General features: G+C 42.4%; 1 protein-coding gene across 6 annotated transcripts in view; it reads left to right on the forward strand.

Annotated features, from left to right (window-relative positions):
• DHRS7B (dehydrogenase/reductase 7B) overlaps positions 1-25,590 on the forward strand; it is a 63,537-nt gene that overhangs the window by 15,728 nt on the left and 22,219 nt on the right. Inside the window, exon 1 of one of the 6 annotated variants that reach the window (XM_009189896.4) lies at positions 3,528-4,019. The exons of 4 other annotated variants lie outside the window; for them this stretch is intronic. The gene's annotated coding sequence lies outside the window, so the exon portion shown is untranslated. Of the gene's footprint in view, positions 1-3,527; positions 4,020-24,011; positions 24,574-25,590 lie in introns of those variants that run through there. One more of the 6 variants, XM_031657003.1, reaches the window with a different exon arrangement.

A 25,590-nucleotide genomic window follows, 5' to 3' on the forward strand; every position in this document is an offset into this window, starting at 1 on the left:
TAGTAGAGACAGGGTTTCACCATGTTGGCCAGGCTAGTCTCAAACTCCTGACCTCAGGTGATCCGCCCACCTCGGCTTCCCAAACTGCTGGGATTACAGGTGTGAGCCACTGCGCCCGGCCTAATTTTTGTATTTTTAGTAAAGATGGAGTTTCACCATGTTGGCCAGGCTGGTCTTGAACTCCTGACCTCAAGTGATCTGCCAGCCTTGGCCTCCCAAAATGCTGGGATTACAGGCATGAGCCACTGTGCCCATCCAAAATTACTTGTTTTTAAAGTATGATTTGGACATCTGTGTAATATTATTGTTTCACTCAAAGCTGCCATGTTAGAAATAGCCACAGGATGGGCAAAATATTAATTATATTAGAAATAAAAATGTACTTCAGATTTGTGAAGTTGGCATATACAGTGTTTTCTACAACATTTTCAAAGGAATGAAGGATTGTGACGTTACAGCATTTTGTAATACATAAACACCTGAAAGGAGCATAGTTCCTCTCTCCCTCTCCATTGTCAGATATTTACAGAGGGTCAGTTTTTTTCCTCTCATTTTAACCCATGAGATTTACAAATTATGACAGTCAACTAGTGGTTCTCATACACTTGTGTGATCCCCTTCGGAGGATCCAATCTGGCAGCTTGCACAAAAGAGTTGTAGTTATTGCTGACTACCGGCTCTTTGGGGCAGCAATTGGGGTCCTGAAATCCCAGTTACTGAAAACTAGAAGATTACAGCGAGGGAGCCTAACGTGTTAAAAGTGTTTGCTCTTTTTCACATCTACTTTTCATTTGTTTATCATTAAGTCAGCAGATGTTTATTCAGCATCAAGCTTGTGCATGGCACAGGAAACATAGAGATGAATCAAGTGGCCTTTCTTAGGCCACCAGAGAGAGACCACCTGTGGACAGGTCAAGTGCAACCAAGGGTTCTAGGAACTCTGGCAGGAGGTTCTAGACAATTCTGGGCTTTCTTGTGATCTAATTTCTTACTCTCAGGTTGAGAAACACTCACCCGATGTAGACATGCAGCAGTAGAGGATGCTTGTAGCAGCTGAGGACAGGTCTGAAGACCGATCATTCCAACAGACTCCATTCAACATGTAATGCTTTACGGTGAATAAGGAACTGTTACCTCTTTAGGTCTTATCTTATAACTGCCTTGAGATGCAGGTAGAATGAGAATCTACTCATTCTGGAGGTGAGAAAACTGGGGTCCAAATGGGATAAGTTCCCAAATCAAACAGAGGAAGTAAATGGCGGCAACATTTTTATTCCAAATCAGTTGCTCCGACATGCAGGAACTATAAATCTAACAAGCATTTCATTTGTCATGCTGGACTGCCTCAGTTTAAGGAATCTAGATTTATAAAAACCCAGGTTTACTAATTCACCCAAGTTTAAATGGTGAATATTTGCATTGCAGAAGGATTTTCCAGGCTGGGCATGGTGACTCACGCCTGTAATCCCAGCACTCTGGGAGGCCAAGGTGGGTGGATCACCTGAGGTCAGGAGTTCGAGACCAGCCTGGCCAACATGGTGAAATGCTGTCTCTACTAAAATTACAAAAATTAGCTGAGCATAGTGGTGCATGCCTGTAATCCTAGCTAGTTGGGAGGCTGAGGCAGAGGAACCACTTGAACCCAGGAGGCGGATATTGCAATGAGCCCAGATCACGCCACTGCACTCCAGCCTGGGTGACAGAGTGAGACTCTGTCTCCAAAAAAAAAAAAAAAGATTTTCCAGTAAAAGTAGGTATTGTAACTTGGAGGGTACAGATGGGCTTCAAGGGTTTTGTAGGTCTCCTGAAATCACTTCCACAATTTTTTATATACTTGCCTTTTAGCAGACATAGTAAAAATCAGATTTCCAAAGGAATCTATTCAGAGAAATGGTAGAGACCCCCACCATTCTAGTGGATTAAAAAAAAAAATTAATTTAGACAAGTATCGGTGGCTTATGCTCAGTTGTCTGTATTTTCTGGGAGGCCGAGGCGGTGGATCGACGCAGGTCAGGAGATCAAGACCATCCTATTAACATTTTGCAAAACCCCGTCTCTACTAAAAGTAACACGGGTACCACAGGCATGGTGCCGGTTGTCTCCAGCCAGAGGAGGCAGGAATGGCATGAACTCAGGAGGCGAGTTGGGCCGAGATCGCCCACCAGCCAGCCTGGTTATTGTGCTTGGTATTCCATTCAAAAAAAAAAAGAAATCAACCTGTCAATTTTTCTTTTTTTTTTTTTTTGAGACGGAGTCTCGCTGCTCCGCCTGAGGCCGGAGTGCAGTGGCCGACCCGGCTCACTGCAAGCCCGCCTCGGTTCACGCATTCTCCTGCCTCAGCCCTGAGTAGCTGGACTACAGAGTTTCACCAATCACCGCTAATTTTTTTGTATTTTTAGTAGAGACGGGTTTCACTCCTCTGTGGTCTCATCTCCTGACCTTGTGATCCGGCCTCGCCGCCTCCCAAAGTGCTGGGATTACAGGCTTGAGCCACTGCTCGCCCAATTTTCAATTGTGGTAACTAATAAATGTTTCTCAGCAATTCTTCAGAAAATGTGTTTAAAAACTTTTAAATGCAGGTTTACAGGAAAACGTTACATTTCTTAGAATGTTGCATGTGGTAGAATATTGTACTTGTAGACGCATCTCAGTTAATAAAAAGGGGAATTTTAAAAGGTCGCTTCATTTTCCATTGCTGGATAAGGAGAGATAAGGAAATTTAAACCACAGATGGTTCCCAGCTTAGATGGTTTTACTCAACCATTTTTCAACTTTATGATGGTGCAACAGTCATATGCATGTAGAAACTATACTCAAGTACCTATACACCCATTCTGTTTTTCATTTTCAGTACAGCATTAATAAATTACATGAAATAGTCAACACTTTATTATAAAATAGGTTTATCTGAGATGATTTTGCCTAACTGTAGGCTAATGTAAGCATCCTGAGCATGTTTAAGGTAGGTTAGGCTAAGCTATGATGTTTGGTAGGTTAGGTGTATTAAATGCATTTTTATTTATGGTATTTTCAACTTATGATGGGTTTATTGAGATATAACCCTATGTAAATTGAAGAGCATCTGTAGTTAATTTTGTTGCCCATTAGTGTTGGGCACAAGGAAGAATAATAATTTATCCATTTTCTTCGTTCCTTCTCTTTATTGTTTCTTATATTACCTAACACCCACTCCAGATAGATAATCCAGTAGTTGTCGTAATAATATCATTTAGCTAAACCAAATAAAAGGCCTCCTAATCTACATATAAGCCTGGGGGCTGTAGCATAGCACATGTTTGTAATCCCAGCACTTTGGGAGACTGAGGCAGGCAGATTGCCTGACCTCAGGAGCTCAAGACCAACCTGGGCAACGTGGCAAAACTGGATCTCTACAAAAAATTATCTGGGCATGGTGGCGTGCGCCTGTAGTCCCACCTACTTGGGAGGCTGTGGTGGGAGGATCGTTTGAGCCCCAGAGGTCAAGGCTGCAGTGAGCTGAGATCACACTACTGCACTCCAGCCTAGGTGACAGAGTGAGACCTTGTCTCAGAAAACAAAAACAAAACAGAAAACAAAAAACATGCATATATGTATTTAATCCTTTCTGCAATCTTATAAGGCAGATATTAGATATATTTTGCAGATGAGGAAACTGGCTAAAACATTAAGTAACTTGTTCAGAGGTACTCACTTAGTCAGTATGATGTTGGTATTTGATCCAAGATCTGCCTGGTTCCAACAATAGTTTGCTGTATCAACCATGTGAAGTGGTCATTCACACCTCAAATTTATTTATATCTCAATAGAAAAATGGCAGCTAGCAATTTGATCTTAAGCAAAAAGCAAGTCAGACTTGAATTTAAAGAGAATTTATTTTGTGGAAAAAACAATGAATTGCAAGAAACAAAATGTGGTTTCTTACTGAATCAGAAGGAAGATGTGGTTGGACAACTATAGCAATTGACCCCAGGCCAAGGGTACTGGTTAAAGTGAGGAAACGTTAATTCTTACAACAAGAGGTAAGTTTTGCAATGATCTACTGTCTTTTTTTCTCATAAACTTGGAATTAAGGATATTGCCTTTTTCCCCAAACATTTTTTATTTAACTTGGCATATATAATGTCTTAAAAGGCATCTCTTCTTGAAAGTTTCTAATTGACATGCATTACTATGAAGGCATTTGGATAGGATTATTTCAGAGACATAATTTCTATGTGATTAGGGTTTTTTGTCTGTGTTATCAAGATTTTAATTTCTAGCAGTGGGATAGTTATATTAATAAGTCCTTGGGAAATTTGTGGCGCTTAGAGTCTGTTGAGTTGCTGAACAGAGCTGGGGGTCTTGCTGTAGCCAGTGATCTCAGGACATTTTAAATGCTGTCACTGTTGTAGACCAAAACCAGCGTGCCTTATATCAGTGAAGACTCTGAAGCCTTGGGCTGTGGCAGAACTTGGGGCCCTGAAGTACACATGGAAGTCAGCCCACTGAACATGGGGTTAACAAAAAGAGTGCAGAAATAAGAATATATATTTGGACTACTTCTGGTTCCAAAGTAGCAACACAGAAACAAACTGACTTCACTCACTTCCACAGAAAACCAAAAACAAATGTATAGTGCTGAGATTATCACCAGAAATGTCCCAGAACTCAAACATGAAGATGAGACAATTCTCGAGGCCATGGAGAAATGAAAAAGCTCCCAGCAGTTGGTAAGAGAATTGGACTTCCACATCCATTCTGCCTGGCACCAAGTGTGAGGAAAATTTCCCTGCAAGTCACCATTTTTGCACTGGAAAAAGTAAGACTGAGATGAACAACCAACATCCTCATCATCTTGGATTCCCTAGCAGGAGATTTGTCCCTGCCTTAACCCACAGGAAGCATCTCAAGTGCCTGAAGGGGGAAATCCTGAGGACAGGCAGAGACAAAGGTGGGAGGCAGGACTGCCATCCCCAGCCCTGGAAACTCTGCTCTGTAATTCAAAGGAGATGGCAAATCATAATGGCTACTCAGCAACACAACACTGCAGGAGGTTTTTACCTACAGGTCGTCTGGGCACAGTGTGGGAGGATCAAGAATTCAAAATAGGCCAGCACAGTGACTCAGGCGTGTAATCCCAAGCATCAGGGAGGCTAAGACAGGAGGACTACATGAGCCCAGGAGTTTGAGACCAGCCTGGGCAACATGGTGAGATAGTGTCTCTATTTAAAAAATAAAATAATTTTTGAAATTTATTTTATATTTTTTGTAGAGACAAGTTCTCACCATGTTGCTCAGACTGCTGTCAAACTCCTGGGCTCAAGCAATCCTGCCACCTAAGCCTCCCAAAACACTGGGATTACAGGGAGAAGCCACCATGCCCAGCCCTAAAAAATAAGTTTTTAAAAAAGAATTCAAAATAGTAGTTTCAAGGAAACTCAATGATCTCCAAGGTCACACACACACACAGACACACACACAATTCAGAAATTTATCAGAGAAACTTAACAAAGATATTGAAATAAAAAACAGAAATCTCAGAACTGAGAAATACATTTGCTAAACTGAAAAATCCATTAATGGCTTTCAGCAGCAGAATGGATCAAGCAGAGGAAAGAATCAGTGAGCTGAAAGACGATTTGAAAATACACGGCTGGGCACGGTGACTCATGCCTGTAATCCCAGCACTTTGGGAGGCCAAGGGTAGATCACTTGAGGTACAGGAGTTGGAGACCAGCCTGGCCAATGTGGTGAAATCCTGTCTCTACCAAAAAGTATAAAAAATTAGCCGAGTGTGATGGCGTGCACCTGAAATCCCAGCTACTTAGGAGGCTGAGGCAGGAGAATCGCTTGAACCCAGGAAGTGGAAGTTGCAGTGAGCCAGGATCATGCCACTGCACTCCAGCCTAGGCGACAGAGCAAAACTATAAAAAACAAACCAACAAACAAAACCAGAAAATACACAAAAGTGAAAAAAAAAATAACAAAAAGCCATGAAGATTGCCCATAAGATATAGAAAACTACCTGAAAAGGCCCAAACTAAGAATTATTGGTGTTCAGGAGAGAGTTGAGCAAGAGCAAAGGGTAGAAACCTTAGTCTGAGAATAACAACAGAAAACTTTACACAACTTAAGAAAGGTACAAATATTCGGGAGCAGGAAAATCAGAGAACATCAAATTTGACCCAAATAAGACCCCAAGACATATAACAATCAGACTCTTAAAGGTCAACAAAGAGAGAATCCTAAGAGCAGCAAGAAAAAAGAAGCAAATAACATAAAGGAGCTCCAATTTGTCTGGCAACAGACTTCTTGATGAAGAAGCCTCATGGGAACCACGATACAAAAAAGCATACAGGAAACCATACAGTCCAGGGAGGTGTGGAACAACATTTTCAAAGTGCTGAAAGAAAAAAATAACTGCCATTCAAAAATACTGTATCCAGCAAAATTGTCCTTCAAATATGAAAGAGAGATACAGTATTTCCCAGACAACCAAAGTTGAGAGAATTTACCACCACTAAACCCACCTTACAAGAAATGCTAAAGGGAGTTCTTCAAACAGAAAGAAAACACTCGATGTGCAAATAGGAAACCATTGAAGGTATAAAACCCACTGATCAAGGTAAGTACATGGACAAACCCAGAATACTCTGATACTGTAATTGTAGTGTGCAATTCACTCATAACTCTAGTGTGGAGCTAGAAAAGACAAATCTATCAAAACAATAATAGGTATAGCAACCTGTTAAGAGGTAGATAATATAAAATTATGTAAATTGAGACAACTAAAAGTCAATGTGGGGGATGAGGATAAAGTGTAGAAGCGTTTTTGTTTTTTTTTAACATATTTTTCTTTATTTCTATTTGTTTCTTTGTTATTTAAGATAAGTTGTCATCTCTTTAAAATGACTTGTTACATCTGTGAGATTTTTTTTGTAAGGTTCATGGGAACCACAATACAAAACACTTACAATAGGTTTACTAAAAATACAAAGCAACAAAACATTCTACCAGAGAAAATCACTTAACCACAAAGGAAGAACAGAAGAAAGGAAGAGAGGAGTTACAAAACAACCAGAAAATAAGGAACAAAATGGCAGTATTAAGTTCTTATCAATAATAACACTGAATGTTAATGGATTCAGTTCTCCAGTTAAATAGCATAGAATTTTCTTTAGCCAAGCATGGTGGCTCATACTTGTAATTCCAACACTTCGGGAGGCTAAGGTAGGAGGATCACTGGATCACGTGAGTCCAGGAGTTCAAGACCAGCCTGGGCAACATAACAAGACTCCATCTCTATTTAAAAAAAAAAAAAAAAATAAGGCATAGAGTGTCTGAATGGATAAAAGGTCCTTGGCAAGAGGGCAAGGTATCTGGTATGGCAGACAAGGAGGCTGGGAAATCTCCTAGAAAACCAACCCATTAAAAAAGTATGGGCCGGGCCCGGTGGCTCAAGCCTGTAATCCCAGCACTTTGGGAGGCCGAGACAGGCGGATCACGAGGTCAGGAGATCGAGACCATCCTGGCTAACACGGTGAAACCCCGTCTCTACTAAAAAATACAAAAAACTAGCTGGGCGAGGTGGCGGGTGCCTGTAGTCCCAGCTACTCGGGAGGCTGAGGCAGGAGAATGGCGTAAACCCGGCAGGCAGAGCTTGCAGTGAGCTGAGTCATGCCACTGCACTCCAGCCCGGCCGACAGAGCGAGACTCTGTCTTAAAAAAAAAAAAAAAAAGTATGAAACAGGACGAAATTGTCAAAAACAACCATTTCATGGGTGTGGAAATTGACCTAAGACATGCAATAAATCAAGAGGCATTTCTTTGGCCAGGCATGGTGGCTTATGCCTGTAATCCCAGCACTTTGGGAGGCTGAGGTGGGTGGATCATCTGAGGTCAGGAGTTCGAGACCAGCCTGGCCAACATGGTGAAACCCCGTTTCTACTATAAATACAAAAATTATCCGGGCTTGGTGGTGCATGCCTGTAATCCCAGCTACTTAAGAGGATGGGGCAGGAGAATCTCTTGAACCCAAGAGGCAGAGGTTGCAGTGAGCCAAGATCTCACCATTGCACTCCAGCCTGGGCAAAAGAGCAAAACTCCGTTTTTTAAAAAAGAAGCATTTATTCATGAAAAAACATGGAACTCTGAGTAAGAGCAGCAGGAGTCTGTGACATACTTGCCGAGAGCTATAATAAAATTACCACAAATTTAGTGGCTTAATAAACCACATATTTATTATCTTACAGTTCTAAAAGTTGGAAGTCCTAAAATTAAGCCATCAGCAGTGTTTGATTTCTTCTGGAGGGTCTAGAATAATCCCCCTATCTCAAGATTCTTAATTTAATCACAGCTGCAGTTTCTTTTTACCATATAAGTGAAGTAACATGCCCACTGATTCTAGAGATTAGGATTAGAATGTGGACATCTTTGAAAGGTATTATTTAGGCTACCACAAACATTAATATACATATCCAAGAAACTTTGTAAGCTCCAAGTAGGACAGTCACAAAGAGATCCACCACATCTAGATACATCCTAGTCAAACTGTTGAAAGCCAAAGGCATAAGCTCAAAAACAGCAAAAGAAAAATTACTCCTCACGTGCAAGGGAACAACAGTTATATGATTAGTGTCTGGCTTCTCATTATAAGCAGCAGGGCTTTTAGCTTTCAGTCCAGCAGGTAGGTAGCTTAGAAGTTGCCACTTATAGGCTGGGTGTGGTGGCTCACGCCTGTAATCCTAGCACTTTGGGGGGCCTAGGCAGGTGGATCATGAGGTCGGGAGTTCAAGACCAGCCTGGCCAAGATGGTGAAACCCTGTCTCTACTAAAAATAAAAAATAAAAAAATAATTAGCTGGGCGTGTTGGCAGGCACCTGTAATCCCAGCTATTCGGAAGGCTGAGGCAGAGAATTGCTTGAACCTGGGAGGCGGAGTTTGCAGTGAGCCGAGATCAGGCCACTGCACTCCAGCCTGGGTGACAGAGTGAGACTCTGTCTCAAAAAAAAAAAAGTTGCCACTTGTTCCTAACAAGTAAAAAGCTTAACAAACCAAAAATCAACTCTTCATAGATACATCAGAGACATGAAATCATACCGCACACTGTTGCCCCCAAAATAAGAGACAGACAGGTGGATACATGGAATCACATTTACTGGAGCAGAAACCTATGGGGGAACCAGTCCTGTGGTAGGAAAATATGAAGTGTAATTGACAAATTGCTGGAGACTCGTGTGAACAAGTCTGAGAGTGATTTAGTTGAATGTTGTTCCCACTAAAATCCCATGTTCACTTGTAATCCCCAGTGTTGGAGATGGGGTCTGGTGGAAGGTGATTGGATCATGAGGAATCTTATGAAATGGTTTAATGCCATCCTCCTGGTGCTGTCCTTGCAACAGTGAGTGAGTTTTCACAAGATATGGCTGTGTAAAAGTTTGTGGCATCTTCCCCCTTGTTCTATCTCACCCCCACTCTCAACTGCTCCCTGTTCACCATCCACCATGATTGTAAACTTCTTGAGGCCTCCCCAGAAGCTGAGCAGATGCTGGCACCATGCTTGCTGCAAAACCTGCAGAACCATGAGCCAATTAAACCTCTTTATAAATTACCTAGCCTCAGGTGGTGTTTTGTTATTTTTATTTTTTGAGAAGGGGTCTCACTGTGTCACCCAGGTGAGAGTACACTGCCCCAGTCTCAGCTCACTGTAGCCTCAGCCTCCTGGGCTCAAGTGATCCTTCTGCCTCAGCCTCCGTGAGTACCTGAGAGCACAGGCACATGCCATGACACCTGCCTTATTTTTCTATTTTTTTGAAGAGACAGGATTTCACCATGTTGCCCAGGCTAGTGTTGAACTCCTGGACTCAAGCAATATGCCTGCCTCAGCTTCCAAAGTGTTGGGACTACAGGTGTGAACCACCACACCCAGCCCAGGTGTTTATAGCAATGCAAGAACAGTGTAACACAGAGAGTTAAAAACTTCAGTGGGACCCAGTCTTGAGGGGTGCTCATGCTTTTGTAAGTTTTACCTCCAAGAGTTCTACCAGCCCCTCACAATGAATATTGGAGAGAAATCCCCTTGTGCTTCCAGCAGAGGGAAGGAAAAAAAAAATCATCACTTTGAAATATGCCAGAGCATTCTGCTCATCTTAACAAGGCCTGCCCTCAGGAGAAACTATTTTACCGGAGCCTAACTTACTTTGGGGAAGGGTAATACTCAACTTCAGCTCACTCTATTCTTTCATGTGGGGGAAATTAATGCCCAACTCCAGCCCTCTCTAGCCATCCTGTCCCACCTAAAGGGGGAAAACTGAGAGGCACTGGTGAAATTTATAGTTCACAGGCTCACCAAAAAACTGAGACCTAATCATAGGACTGTAGAACACTTCCCCTCCCTCCAGCACCTTACCACTACATTACTAAAGGCCTGCTTACCACAGTTCTTTTTACCCAGTGCATCCTGTCCAGCTTTTGATAAAAAATTACAAGGCATACTAAAAGGGAAAATACACAGAAGAGACTGAAGAAGCATCAGAACCAGAGTTTGATATGGCAGGAATGTTGGATTTATCAGGCCAAGAATTTTTAAAAATCATGGTTAATATGCTAAGGGCTTTAATGGAAAAGTAGACAACATGCAAGAACTAATGGGTAATGTAAACAGAAAGATGAAAAAGCTAAGAAGAAAAACAAAATGCTAGAAATCAAAAGTGATATAACAGAAATGAAGAATGTCTTTGATGGGCTCAGTAGACTGGACATGGCAGAGGAGAGAATCTGGAAGCTTTGAAGATATGACAATAGAAACTTCCAAAACTTAAAAGCAAAGAGAAAAAAGACTGAAAAAAACAGGAACAGAATATCCAAGAAATGTGAGATAACTACAAAAGATGTAACATATACATAACGGGAATGCTGGAAAGAGGAAAGAGAGAAAGAAATAGAAACAATATTTTTTTTTTTTTGGAGACGGAGTCTCGCTCTGTCGCCCAGGCTGGAATGCAGTGGCCAGATCTCAGCTCACTGCAAGCTCCGCCTCCCGGGTTTACACCATTCTCCTGCCTCAGCCTCCCGAACAGCTGGGACTACAGGCTTCCGCCACCTCGCCCGGCTAGTTTTTTGTATTTTTTTTAGTAGAGATGGGGTTTCACCGTGTTAGCTAGGATGGTCTCAATCTCCTGACCTCGTGATCCGCCTGTCTTGGCCTCCCAAAGTGCTGGGATTACAGGCTTGAGCCACCGCGCCCGGCCTAGAAGCAATATTTTAAGGAATAGTGATTGAGAATTTCCCCCTCAGAGAACACCAAGCAGGATGTCTTAGTCCTGTAAACTGTGTAATTTATAAAAAGACAGAAATGTGTTTCTTACAGTTCCAGAGGCTAGGAAGTAGAAGATCAATGCACTGTCAGGTTCACTGTCTGGTGAGGGCCTGTTCGTTATAGAAGGTGCCATCTAAGTGTCCTCACTTGGCAGAAGGGATAGAGTGGGTGGAAAAAAGGGACAACGGCATGTAATCCTGTTCATGAGGGCAGAGCACTCATGACTCAATCACCTACAAAAGGTCACAACTCTTAATACTATTGCATTGGGGATAGAGTTTCAACATGAATTTTGAAAGGGACAAAAACATTCAAACCATAGCACAGGATAAAGGGAAAAAAGCCTATACGGACATATCATAGTCAAACTACAGAATATCAACGATAAAGAAAAAAAATCTAGAAAAAAGCCAGAGAGGAAAATTACTACCTATAGAGGAGCAAAGATAAGAATTACATCTGGGCTGGGCACGGTGGCTCATGCCTGTAAATCCCAGCACTTTGGGAGGCTGAGGTGGGTGGATTACCTGAGATCACGAGTTTGAGACCAGCCTGGCCAATATGGTGAAACCCTGTCTCTACTAATAATACAAAAATTAGCTGGGTGTGGTGGCACGTGCCTGTAATCCCAGCTGCTCTGGAGGCTGAGGCAGGAGAATCACTTGAATCCAGGAGGTGGAGGTTGCAGTGAGCCGAGATAGTTATAAGTGAAATGAATGATAGTAACAGTACAAAGGAAGAGAGGGAAGAATCAAGATTATTTTGTTATTATAAGGCACTTGCAATACCTGTGGAGTGGTATAGTGTTATTTGAAAGTGGACTTGGATTCATTGGAAATATATACTGTAAACTCTAGGGCAACCACTAAAAAAAGTTTTTTGTTTTGTTTTTTTTAAAAAAGCATAATTGATAAGCTATGAAAGGAGAGGAAATGGAATCATATAAAATGCTCAGTTAACCACAATGAGCAGAAGAACTGTGGAAGACAAAAAGAGGAGCAAAGAACAACGGTAACAAAAAAAAAATTAACCAATATGGTAGCTGTTAATCCAGCTATGTCAATAATCACTTTAAATGTCAGTGGTTTTGTCAGTTACATCAATTAAAAGGCAGAGATTGTGAGAGTTTATCAAAGAATAAGACCCAAATATATGTTGTCTACAAGAAACCAACTTTAAGTATAAAGACACATATAGATTAAAAGTAAAGAAATGAAGAAAGATCCACCATACTCACACTAAATAAAGTGGGAGTAGCTATATTTCTATACAGAGCAGACTACAGAGCAAGGAAAGTTATCAGGGATAAAGAGCATTACAATATGACCACAGATCAATACTCCAATAAGACAATAATCTTTAATGTATATACATGTAATAGAGCATCAAAATATGTGAGGCAAAAACTGATAGAACTGCACAGAGAAAGAGATGAATCCACTATTATATTTGGAGACTTCAGTGCTCCTTTATCAGAAAGACAGATTTGGCATGCAGAAAATTAGAACATAGTTCAACTCAACAGCAGCAGTCAGCTGGATATAGTTAAAATGTAGAAACTACTTTGTCCAACAACAGCAGATTATACATTCTTCCGAAGTGAATGAAACATTCACTTAGACCACATTCTAGGCCACAAAACACACCTTAATAAATATAAAGGAACAGAAAGAAATACATTGTCTGCTTCCAGACCACCATGGAGTTGAACTAGAAATCAGTAACAGAAAGATAACTGGAAATCCCTCAAATAGTTAGTGATTAAACAACATACTTGTAAATAACGCATGGGTTAAAGAAGAAATCTCAGGAGAAAACTGAAAATATTTTGAAGTAAAAAAATGAAAACACCTTACCAAATTTGTAGAATGCAGCAAAAGCAGTGCTTAGAGGGAAATTTATAGCATTGAATGTATGTGTTAGAAAAGAAGAAAGATCTAAAATCAACAATCTAAGTTTATACTTTAGGCAACTAGAAAAAGAAGAGAAAATTAAAGCCAAAGTAAGCAGAAGAAAAATAATAAAAATTAGAGCAGAAATCAATGAAATTTGAGAATAGGAAATCAGTAAAGAAAACCAAACAAAACCAAAAGCTAGTTCTTTGAAAAGATAATAAAATCAATAAGCGTCTAGTCCGGCTAAGGAAGTTAACCAAAAAACGAAGGCACAAATGACTAATATCAGAAATGAAAGCAAGGACATCACTACAGAGCCCATGAAAAGAATAATAAATGTAGCCAGGCGTGGTGGTTTACGCCTGTAATCCTTGCACTTTGGGTGGCCGAGGCAGGCGGATTACCTAAGATCAGGAGATTGAGACCAGCCTGGCCACCATGGTGAAACCACATCTCTACAAAAATACAAAAGTTAGCCAGGCATGGTGTTGTGCACCTGTAGTCCCTGCTACTTGGGAGGCTGAGGCAGGAAAATCGTTTGAACCTGGGAGGTGGAGGTTGCATTGAGCCAATATCACACCACTGCACTCTATCCTGGGTAACAGAGTGAGACTCCATCTCAAAATAAATAAATAAATAAGCTGGGCGTGGTAGCTCCAGCCTGTAATCCCAGCACTTTGGGAAGCTGAGGCAGGTGGATCACCTGAGGTCAGGAGTTCGAGACCAGCACGGCCAACATGGTGAAACCATCTCTACTGAAAATAGAAAAATTAGCTGGGCATGGTGGCATGCACCTATTGTCCCAGCTACTTGGGGAGCCAAGGCAGGAGAATCGCTTGAACCTGGGAGGTGGAGGCTGCAGTGAGCTGCGATCGTACCATTGCACCCCAGCCAGGGCGACAAGAGCAAAATTCCATCTCAAAAAAAAAAAAAAAAAAAAAAAAGAATGCTATGAATAACTCTGTGCCCATTACTTGATAACCTAGATGAAATAGACCAATTCCATCAAAAGACAATCTGCCAAAACTCACGCAATAAGAAATAAACACTCTGAATGGGCCTATATTTATTAGAGAAATGGAATCAATAATAATGACTTTCCAAACAGAAAGCACCAAGCCCAGATGGATTCACTGATGAATTCTATCCAACAATTAAGAAAGAATTATACCAATTCTCTACAATCTCTCCCAGAAGATAGAAGCAGAGATAATACTTTCTTTTTTTTTTTTTTTTTTTTTTTGAGGCGGAGTCTCGCTCTGTCGCCCAGGCTGGAGTGCAGTGGCCGGATCTCAGCTCACTGCAAGCTCTGCCTCCCGGGTTTACGCCATTCTCCTGCCTCAGCCTCCCGAGTAGCTGGGACTACAGGCGCCCGCCACCTCGCCCGGCTAGTTTTTTGTCTTTTTAGTAGAGACGGGGTTTCACCGTGTTAGCCAGGATGGTCTTGATCTCCTGACCTCGTGATCTGCCCGTCTCGGCCTCCCAAAGTGCTGGGATTACAGGCTTGAGCCACCACGCCCGGCCAGAGATAATACTTTCTAAGTCAACCTATGAGACCTGCATTACCCTAATACCAAAACCAAGGATATTACAAGAAAATAAAAATATGTACCAGTATCTCTCATGAACATAGATGCAAATATCCTCAACAAAATATTAACAAATTGAATGCAATAACGTATGAAAATGACCAAGACCATGACCAAGTGGGATTTATCCAAGATATGCAAGTCTGGCTCAGTATTCAAATCAGGCTAGGCACGGTGCTCATGCTTGTAATCCCAGCACTTTGGGAGGGCGAGGTGGGAGAATTGATTGAGCCCAGGAATTCAAGACCAGCTTGGGCAACAGAGCAAGACCTCATCTCTACAAATAATAAAATCAGCCAGGTGAGGTAGTGTACATCTGTGGTCTCAGCTACTTAGAAGGCTGAGGTGGGAGAATTGCTTGAGCTTGGGCAGTTGAGGGTGCAGTGAGTAGTGATCACACTACTGCACTCCAGTCTGGGCAAGAAAGTGAGACCCTGTCTCAAAACAAAACCAAAAACTAATGTAATCTGGCTGGGCGCAGTGGCTTATTCCTGTAATCCCAGTACTTTGGGAGGCCGAGGCCAGTGGATCACTTAAGCCTGGGAGTTCAAGACCAGCCTGGGCAAAATGGTGAAACCCTGTCTCTACAAAAATGACCCAGGTGTGGTGGCACACTCCTGTAGTGCCGGCTACTCGGGAGGCTGAGGCGGAAAAAATTAAGCCTGGGAGGTAAGGGCTGCAATGAGCTGAGATTGCGCCACTGCGCTCCAGCTTGGTTGACGGAGTGAGACCCTGTCTGGAAAAAAAAAAAATAATCCATCACATCAACAAACTAAAGAGGAAAAAAAAAGTCACATGATCATATCAGTAGATGCAGAGAAAGTATTTAACAGTATCTATCTCTGATTCATGATTAAAACTCTTAGCAAATAGGAGTAGAGGGGAACTCCCTCAACTTAATAAATACTTACAAGAAAACTCAGCCAACATCATACTCAATGGTGAAGAACTCAGAGCTTGCCCACTAAGATCAGGAACAAGGCAAGGATGTTCCCTCTCATCAGTGCTTTAAAAAAAAATTTTCCCCACCCAAATCTCATATTGAATCATTGCTGTTTTTTAACATCATACTGGAAGTCCTATATAGTGCAGTAAGACAAGAAAATGAAATAAAAATGGTAGAGACTGGGAAGGAAGAAATAAAAATTTATTTGTTCACAGATGGCAATCATTTATGTAAAAAATCTGAAAGAACAAGAAACTCCTGGAACTAATAAGTGATTAAGCAAAGTTGCAGGATACAAGGTGAATATATAAACCAGCGGTGAACAAGTAGAATTTGAAATTAAGACATTACAGTATGAACAAGTTTTTTAATGAGGCAGACTATAAAACTGATGAAATGTAACAAATAACTAAATAGATATTCCATGTTCACAGAACAACTCAATAATGTCAAGATATAATTTCTTCCTAATTTATCTGTAGAGTCAATGCAATCCCAATCCAAATCCCAGCAAGTTATTTTATGGATATTGACAAACTGATTCTAAAGTTTATATGGAAAGGCAAAAGACCAAGAATAACCAACTCAATATTGTAGGAGAAACAAGTTAGAGGACTGACACTACCTGACTCCAAGACTTAGTATAAAGCTACATTAATCAGGACAGCGATATTGGTGAAACAACAAGTAGATCAATGGAACAGAATAGAGAGCCCAGAAATAGACTCACATAAATAGAGCCAACTGATCTTTGACTATGGAGAAACGATAGTCTTTTCAGCAGATAGTATCGAAACACTACCTGCATGCAAAAAAAAAAAAAAAAAAGAAAAGAAAAGAAAAAAAATCTAAACACAGACTTTACAACTTTCACAAAAGTTAACTCAAAATGGATCGTACACCTAAATGTAAAATGCAAAACTATGAAACTCCTAGAAGGTAACATAAGAGAAAATTTGATGACCTTGGGTATGGTGGTGACTTCTGGGCATGATCCATGAAAGAAATAGTTGATAAACTGGACTTCATTAAAATTACAAACGTCTAGTCTGAGAAAGACTATGTCAAGAGAATGAGAAGACAAACCACAGACTAGTAGAAAATATTTTCTTTCTTTTTTTTTTTTTTTTTTAAAAGACAGAGTCTCGCTCTGTCGCCTAGGCTAGAGTGCAGTGGTGCGATCTTGGCTCATTGTAACCTCTGCCTCCCGGGTTCAAGTGATTCTCCTGCCTCAGCCTCCTAAGTAGCTGGGATTATAGGCGTGCGCCACCATGCTTGGCTAATTTTTTTTTTTTTAGTAGAGACGAGGTTTCACTATGTTGGTCAGGCTGGTCTCAAACTCCTGACCTCATGATCCTCCTGCCTTGGCCTCCCAAAGTGTGAGCCACCGCACCTGGCCAATATTTTCAAAAGACACATTTTAAAGGACTGCTATCAACTGGAATGGTGGCTCATGTCTATAATCCCAGCACTTTGGGAGGCCAAGATGAGAGGATCATTGAGCTCAGGAGTTTAAGACCAGCCTGGGCAAGATGGCAAGACCCTGTCTCTGCAGTTGTTGTTGTTGTTGTTGTTGTTGTTGTTGTTTTTTAAGTTAGCTGGGCACAGTGTGGTGTGGCTATAGTCCTAGGTACTTGGGAAGCTGAGGCAGGAGAATCCCTTGAAACCAGGAAGTTGAGGTGGCAGTGAGCCACTGCACTCCAGCCTGGGCCACAGAGTGAGACCCTGTCTCACAAAAAAAAAAAAAAAGGGACTGTTATCTAAATTATACAAAGAACTGTTAAAACTCATCAGTGAAAAATAAGGCCAGGCGTGGTGGTTCATGCCTGTAATCCCAGCACTTTGGGAGGCTGATGTGGTGGATCACGTGAGGTCAGGAGTTCAAGACCAGCCTGGCCAACATGTTGAAACCCTGTCTCTACTAAAAATACAAAAATTAGGCCAGGCGTGATGGTTTATGCCTGTAATCCCAGCACTTTGGGAGGCCACGGTGGGTGGATCACAAGGTCATGAGTTCGAGACCAGCTGGGCCAACATGGTGAAACCCCGTCTGTACTAAAAAAATACAAAAATTAGCCAGGCATGGTGGTGTGGGCCTGTAATCCCAGCTACTCGGAAGGCTGAGGCAGGAGAATTGCTTGAACCCAGGAGGCAGAGGTTGCAGTGAGCCGAGGTCGTTCCACTGCACTCCAGCCTGGGCAGCAGAGCAAGACTTCACATCACAAAAAAAATAAAAATAAAAAAATAGCTGGACGGTAGTGGCAATGTGCCTGTAATCCTAGCCACTCAGGAGGCTGAGGCAGGAGAATCACTTGAGCCTGGGAGGCAGAGGTTGCAGTAAGCCAAGATCACGCCAGTGCACTCCAGCCTGGGCGACAAAGTGAGACTCTGTCTCAAAAATAAAAAAAATTTAAAAATTAAAAATGAACAACACAATAAACAAAATAGACGAAAGATCTGAAGAGACCTCAGTGAAGAAAATATACAAGTGGCAAATAAGGATATGAAAAGATGCTCTGCATCATATTTCGTAAGGAAAATGCAAATTAAAATGACAGTGAGATACCACCGCACACCAAATAGAGTGGCGAAAATCCAGAACATTGACATCACCAAATGCTAGCAAGGAAGTGGAGCAATAGAAACTCTTACTCATTACTGGTGGGAATGCAAAATGCTACAGCCACTTTGGAAGACAGTTGGTAGTTTCTTACAAAATGAAATGGACTCTTACCATACAACGCAGTAATCACACTCCTTGATATTTACCCAGATAAACTGAAAACTTACATCTACTCAAAAACCTGCACACAGATGTTTATAGCAGCTTTATTCATAATTGCCGAAACTTCGAAGCCACCAAGATGTCTTTGAATGGATAAACTGTGGTACATCCAGACAACTGAGTATTATTCAGTACTAAAAAAAAAAATGAGCTATGAAGCTATGCAAAGACATGGAGGAAACTGAAATGTATATTACTAAGTGAAAGTAGTCAATCTGGAAAGGCCATATACTATATGGTTCCAACAATATGACATTCTGGAAAAGGCAAAACTGTGGAGATAGTTAAAGGTTCATGGGTTGGGGAGGAGGGAGAGATGAATAGGTGGAGCACAGAGGATTTTTAGGGCAGTGAAACTATTCTGTATGGTATTACAATGATAGATTTATGTCAGTATACATTTGTCCAAACCAAGAGAATGCATAGCACCGAGTGGGCACTAATATAAACTTTGCCCTCTGGATGACAATGATGTGACAGCATAGGCACATGGGTTATAACAGTGTAACACCGGTGGGGGATGTGGATAATAGAGGAGGCTGTACTTATGTGGACACAGGGGTATATGGGAACTCTGTACTTTCTGCTCCATTTTGCTGTGAACCTAAAATTCGTCTTAGAAATTTCATTAATTTAAAAAATGGCAGCTATGAGGCAGTAGAACTGTATATTCAAAGAATATACATGGGCCGGGCACAGTGGCTCACACCTGTAATCCCAGCACTTTGGGAGGCCAAGGCGGGTGGATCATGAGGTCAGGAGTTCGAGATCAGCCTGACCAACATGATGAAACCCCGTCTCTACTAAAAGTACAAAAATTAGCTGGGCGTGGTGGCGCGCACCTGTAGTCCCAGCTACCTGGGAGATTGGGGAAGGAGAATCGCTTGAACCCAGGAGGCAGAGGTTGCAGTGAGCCAAGATCATGCCATTGCACTCCAGCCTGGGCAACAGAGCGAGACTTCGTCTTGGGGAAAAAAAAAAAAAAAAAAGAATATACATGAAATTCTGTATCTAAAACTGTCCTTCAAAACTGAAGGTAAAATAAAGACATTCCCATATAAACAAAGACAGATAATTGGTAGATTGCAGATTTGTCCTTCAAGAAATGCTGTATTAAAGGAAGTCCTTTAGGCTAAAAGGAAATGACTCCAGACATTATCTTGAATCCCCAGGAAGAAGGCCCTGTGAGAGAAATAAGGAGAGAAAAAAATCTATCTATGAAGAAAAGTGGGAAGTGTAACAGTGGGTGAAATAGATTGATTACTTACTGTATGACTCTCCTAAAGAGACACAGCCATGTCCTCAGGAAATATTTGCTAGGCCGCTTGGTAAAAGAAAGTGATAGGGCACCTGCTTAGGCTATTTTTAAGTGAAATCATAGATGTTGGGAGTGGCACAGCCTTCTCAGCTCATGACACTTGCCTTCCCAGTCAGTCCTTCCAGCATGCGCCCTTCCTCCTGTGTGTTTGTTGGCATTAAAAGTCAGTGTACTAAACGTTTTCAGGAGAGTTGTTATAGAAACTTTCAAAACCTCCTTCAGAATAAAGGTCATTTTCTGGTTAAATTTCACAAAAATGTTTTTCACCCAGCTCTAAAAATAGCTTGGAATTCAGGGTGAGCCATCATCCTAGATAAATTACAGTAAGGGCACATATGTCTGAGAGAAAGAGAGCGAACAGAGACATAATGATTTATCTAACTCTGTGAGGAAACCAAGACAACAATTTGTTAGAATTCAAAATATTCTGATTTCAACCATGAGACTACATGAAATTAAGCAACATTTAATGTTTAATCCCTAGTGAATGACATACTTACTTTTGCCCCGGGATGTGATTTGGTTGCCGTACTTTGTTTTAGTGATATTTTGCTGAGATAAAGCTGCAGGAATGTTTGCTTTTCTTATGGCAACTGGCGAGTAGTTGAAATGGACTGTGAGAACTTTCGTTATTCAGGATTCTGCTTAATACTGAGTGTAGGCAAATAAAACAACACATCAGGGCTCTGTATTTTCTGTAATCTGAGGGTATTGGATTCGATTATTTCCATAATACAATCTTATTCAACAAACATTTATGAAGTTCTCACCACATAGATGGTGTGGGAGTCAGAATGAAAGGCCAGACCCTCAGAGAACTGCCATCTAGGGAGGCACGTGGCAGTGAAGGGTAATCATTGTGATGCTTTGTGAGATGCCACGGAGGCTACACTGAAAAGGAAGTGATTAACGCTGTCCAGGTATGGGGGGCAGGGCTGCTGGGTGGCTTGAAAGGTTTCAGGGAGGAGATGGTGCCCAAGCAGGACTTGAAGATTGGATAGAGTTATCAAGGAGGATAGCAGGCAAGAACGAACTTCTAGAGACCCAATTCTTCTTATACTTTCTACTTATCGAAAAGTATTTAGCATTGAGAGTGTTTTCTATAATGAAGGCTCTTAAAATTATTATTTAATATTTCTTGAGCATCCTTGGTACCATTTAAAATACAGGTTTAGGCCAGGCACGGTGGCCCACACCTGTAATCTCAGCACTTTGGGAGGCCGAGGTGGGTGGATCACCTGAGGTCAGGACTTCGAGACCAGCCTGGCCAGCATGGAGAAACCCCATCTCTGCTAAAGACACAAAAATTAGCTGGGTGTGGTGGCGGGCACTTGTAATCCCAGCTACAAGCGCTGAGGCAGGAGAATCGCTTGAACCCGGGAGGCAGAGGTTGCAGTGAACCGAGATCGCGCCACTGCTCTACTGCCTGGGTGACAGAGCAAGATTGTCTCAAAAAAAAAAAAAAAAAAAAAAACTAGGTATAATCTAAATAATCAAGTTAAATTAGAAAGAAATGGCTTTGGTACATTGTCAGGACACTAGGAGGACGTTTACTTCTGGAGTTTTTGTCAGTTCTGTGTATTTTACTTCTTGAGTCTTCATGCTGACCACTCTATTTCAGTGAATTGAGTTCACTTTAAAAAGCATATCAGAAAGTAAAACTGCTTTTGTTGTGTTTCTTTTCCTGCTACAAATCTCCCAGAGTCTGCTTGCAGTGAAGTGTTAATAATGCGGTCTCTTCTGTCCCCACTTCATTGCCCCCATGAAGAAAATCCTATGAAATGTTACAAGGCATTTTAGTGGACGGAAAAGCAATACAAATGACCAGATTACCTAGGTGCTTAAAATTGCATCAGGTGGCCTCCTTGTAGCCCTTGCCACATGGTAATTAAATGTTTGTTACTGATTGTTCTCCTCACTGCCTTAGTCCACGCACACGGTGGCATCAGGGGCTGGGTCTTGTTGATTCACTGATATCCAAGCTTCACATCCTTAGGGCATGATCACAGCTCACTGCAGCCTCTACTTCTGGGGCTCAAGTGATCCTCCCACTTCATCCTCCCAAGTAGATAGGACCACAGATGTGCACCACCACGCCCTGCTAATTTTTGTATGTTTGGTAGAGACAGGGTTTTACCATGTTGCCCAGGCTGGTCCGAAGCTCCTGAGCTCAAATGATCCTCCCATCTTGGCCTCCTAAAGGGCTGAAATTACAGGCATGAGCCACCGCACCTGCCTCTGCTCAATCATGAGTGTAGATATTGTCATTTGTTGTGCTTCATTTTGTTTTTTGTTTTTTTTGTTTTTTAGACAGGGTCTCATTCTGTCTCCTAGGCTGGAGTGCAGTGGCATCATCATAGCTTACGATAACCTCAAACTCCTGGGCTCAGGCAATCCTCCCACCTCAGCCTCCTGAGTAGCTGGGACTACAGGTGCTTGCCACCACACCTGGCTACTTTTTTCACTTTTTTTATACAGACGGGGTCTCACTGTGTTGCTCAGGCTGGTCTCAAACTCCTGGGCTCAAGCAGTCCTCCCGCCTCAGCCTCCTGAGTAGCTGGGATTACAGGCATGAGCCACTGGGCCAGCCTTGCTTAATTAAGTCTGAAACTGATGCCTGTATATAGTTCCTCTTAGATACTCTAGTTGACGCTCTAGCATCTCCTTTTAAACTAGATTTCTGACCTCATATTTATGTTGGCATCTTATCTGTCTTGTTGCTGTTGTTATATGTAATTTTTAAAGACAATAATCTGATTTAGGAGTCACAAACCAGCAGTGGCCTCGGCCAGGTGCGGTGTTCGGCCAGCATAGCAGTTTGAATTGTTTTCACTTTGAATGAAGTCTTCAGGCAAGGCTTGTACTTCGGACAGCCCACTACTCTGTGTTGTTTTACATTGATTGTTTCTTTCGTTATCACAATTATTTAATTTTTGTGTTTCTTTGTGTATTGTCAGTCTCCCATAGGGGCTGCCTCCATGAGGTCAGACAGCTTTTCTCCTTCTTTCATTGCCCTCCACCCCAGCCCTAGACCGGTGCCTGGTACCAGAGGGCACTCGAGAAGTGTAGTTGAGAGGATGAGTGCACGACATCCAGGATCTGAGGTCATCCCCGGTGTGGGTGTGGAGGAATAAGGTTGGTCTTTCTACCAAACATACTCAAACATAACAAGCCCTTAATGCGGCCAGCCTGGCTGCTATTGCTTGGAACGTTTCTGAAATTCTCTCTGGGGAATTGCCTTTTTTCAGTCAGTTTATGATTCAACAGCAGCACAGTTGTTCAAGATTTTCACATTTACAAAGTGCTTTCCCATGCATTTTCCCATTGGAGCGACCATCCCCATTCTGATGTGAGTGCGCTTAGTTTCAAGTAGTGAATGAATCTGCCTGTGTTGCACAGCAAGTGTGCAGCACGGTGGTCTTGTCCCCCCTCCCTCGTGCTGACATGGTGCTTTCTCGTCTTTACCACCACAGTCAGTGCCTTGTCCAGTTTCTGTCAGGGGCGGGTGCGGGGGGCCTGGTCCTCTGGTGCGTTTTCTAGGAAAGAGAGTGACATTATTCCAATGTCTTCCAGCAACACTATATTCACTTTTTTTTTTTTTTTTTTTTTGAGACAGGGTCTCACTCTGTCACCCAGGCTGGAGTGCAGTGGCACGATCTCCACCTCCTGCGTTCAAGCCGTCCTCCCACTTCAGCCTCCCAAGTAGCTGGGACTACAGGTGCGTGCCACCACTCCTGGCTAATTTTTAAATTTTTGGTAAAGACGGGGTTTCTCTATGTTGCCCAGGCTGGTCCCAAACTTGTGAGCTCAAGCAATCCACCCACCCTGGCCTCCCAAAGTGGTGAGATTACAGGTGTGAGTGACTGCGCCTGATCTAAATTCACTTTAAAAAGCACATTAAGGCCGGACGTGGTGGCTCACGCCTGTAATCCCAGCACTTTGGGAGGCTGAGGTAGGCAGATCACGAGGTTAGGAGTTCGAGACCAGCCTGGCCAACATGGTGAAACCCCGTCTCTACTAAAAATACAAAAATTAGCCAGGCGTGGTGGCATGCACCTGTAGTCCCAGCTGCTTGGGAGGCTGAGGCAGAAGAATCACTTGAACCCAGGAGGTGGAGGCTGCAGTGAGCCAATATCACACCACTGCTTTCCAGCCTGGGCAACAGAGTGAGACTCCGTCTCAAAAAAAAAAAACAAAAACAGAAAAACACATTAAAAAACAAAATTGTGTGTGTCCAAGTTCCTAGGTAGCCGTAGTAAGTGCTATAATTGATAAGCAGGGCTTTAGGCCAAAATGAACAGGCAGACTTGGCGCGGGCTCTGCCTCCTGCTCGTTGTCACCGCACTCCTGTGCCATCACATTACAGGGCCCGGGGCTGGGCTTTGGCACCTTTCCCCGCCCCCCCCCGCCCCGACATGGGATTGCTGGGAAGCATGTGCTCGGCGTCTTACTGGAGAGCAGAGCTCACTTCAATGTGGCTGCTCTTCCCAGGATTGAACACTCAGGAGCCTGGTCTGAAATCTGCCTTCTGGTTTTATTTTTACTAAAGCCAGCCTGTACTCTTTTAAACCAAGGGGCTGAAGGCTGGCTTCTGAAAATACACCCCACGGGCCACTCTGCCGTGGCTTGTTCAGGCATTCCAGGGAGGGCTTGCTGACCTGAAGGTGTCCTCTGGCCCAGGTCAAAAGACCAGAGAAGACACTGGCGCTAGGACCCGCCACTGGCAAAGTAGCTGCCATCTGAGGTAGGATATTGTTCTTTTTTTTTTCTCCAGTCGAAGGCACCCTTAACGTGGCTTCTCAGACATTTGAGACCAAAAAAAAAAAAAAGTAGTTTGACCCTGCCTTTACTTTCTGAAAATGACAGAAGCTTTCAGATATATTTCAAGATATGGGTCATAAGCATGACCCATAGTTTATGTCACCTTAAATAGAGCAGCTGATAGAACTGGCCATTGGTTATAAAATAAAAGAGCAGGTGAAGGTTTGTGGGAGCAGGATCCTAACTGCTTTAGCGGTACTAAGCCAATCCTTGCCGTGTGATTTCAGTGTTTTGCCTTCCAATTGGAACTCCTCTCTGCCCTTTAGCCCAATTTTCTTGTGTGTAACATGGCAAATTATTTCATGGCTAATCCTTCTTACAGACCTGAAATTGTTCTTTTTGAAAAATCTTTGGTGGGTTTTGAGATCCCCTCCTTGGATTCTCAGATGTGGCTGTTAGTAGTTTAATTTCTACGTGTGGTTTCTGAGTAGATTCCAACAACCTATTTTTATTAACAGTTCTTTAAAAAAAAAAAAAATGCTTGAGAGAAAGGAATCTTAGGAACGGATTCCGTCTGTGAAATGCAATGGAGAATTTTGGCCAAAGTAGAAGGAATGGAATGGATGACATAAAGGGTGACATTTGTGCTCGGAGTTGATTTCTTGGTGACAGTCTCATGTCTAATTTGAGGTTCCAGAAGCCCTTTAAAGGGTGGATGAGCTGCATGCACGGATATGAGGGAGTTCGAACAGTGGTGGGTTCAGCAGAAAGTAAAGGAGCAGCAGAATCACAGGGAGAAACACCGAACTCTGGCTACCCGGGCCCAAGGAACACTCACCCTTAGAGGGACTTTGCTACCTTTGCACTCTTTTTTTTTTTTTTTGAGACGGAGTCTCACTCTGTTGCCCAGCCTGGAGTGCAGTAGCGCGATCACGGCTCACTGCAAGCTCTGCCTCCCGGGTTCACGCCATTCTCCTGCCTCAGCCTCCCGAGTAGCTGG

The sequence above is a fragment of the Papio anubis genome, chromosome 17, assembly GCF_008728515.1.
Source record: "Papio anubis isolate 15944 chromosome 17, Panubis1.0, whole genome shotgun sequence".
In the NCBI taxonomy this organism is placed as follows: domain Eukaryota; kingdom Metazoa; phylum Chordata; class Mammalia; order Primates; family Cercopithecidae; genus Papio; species Papio anubis.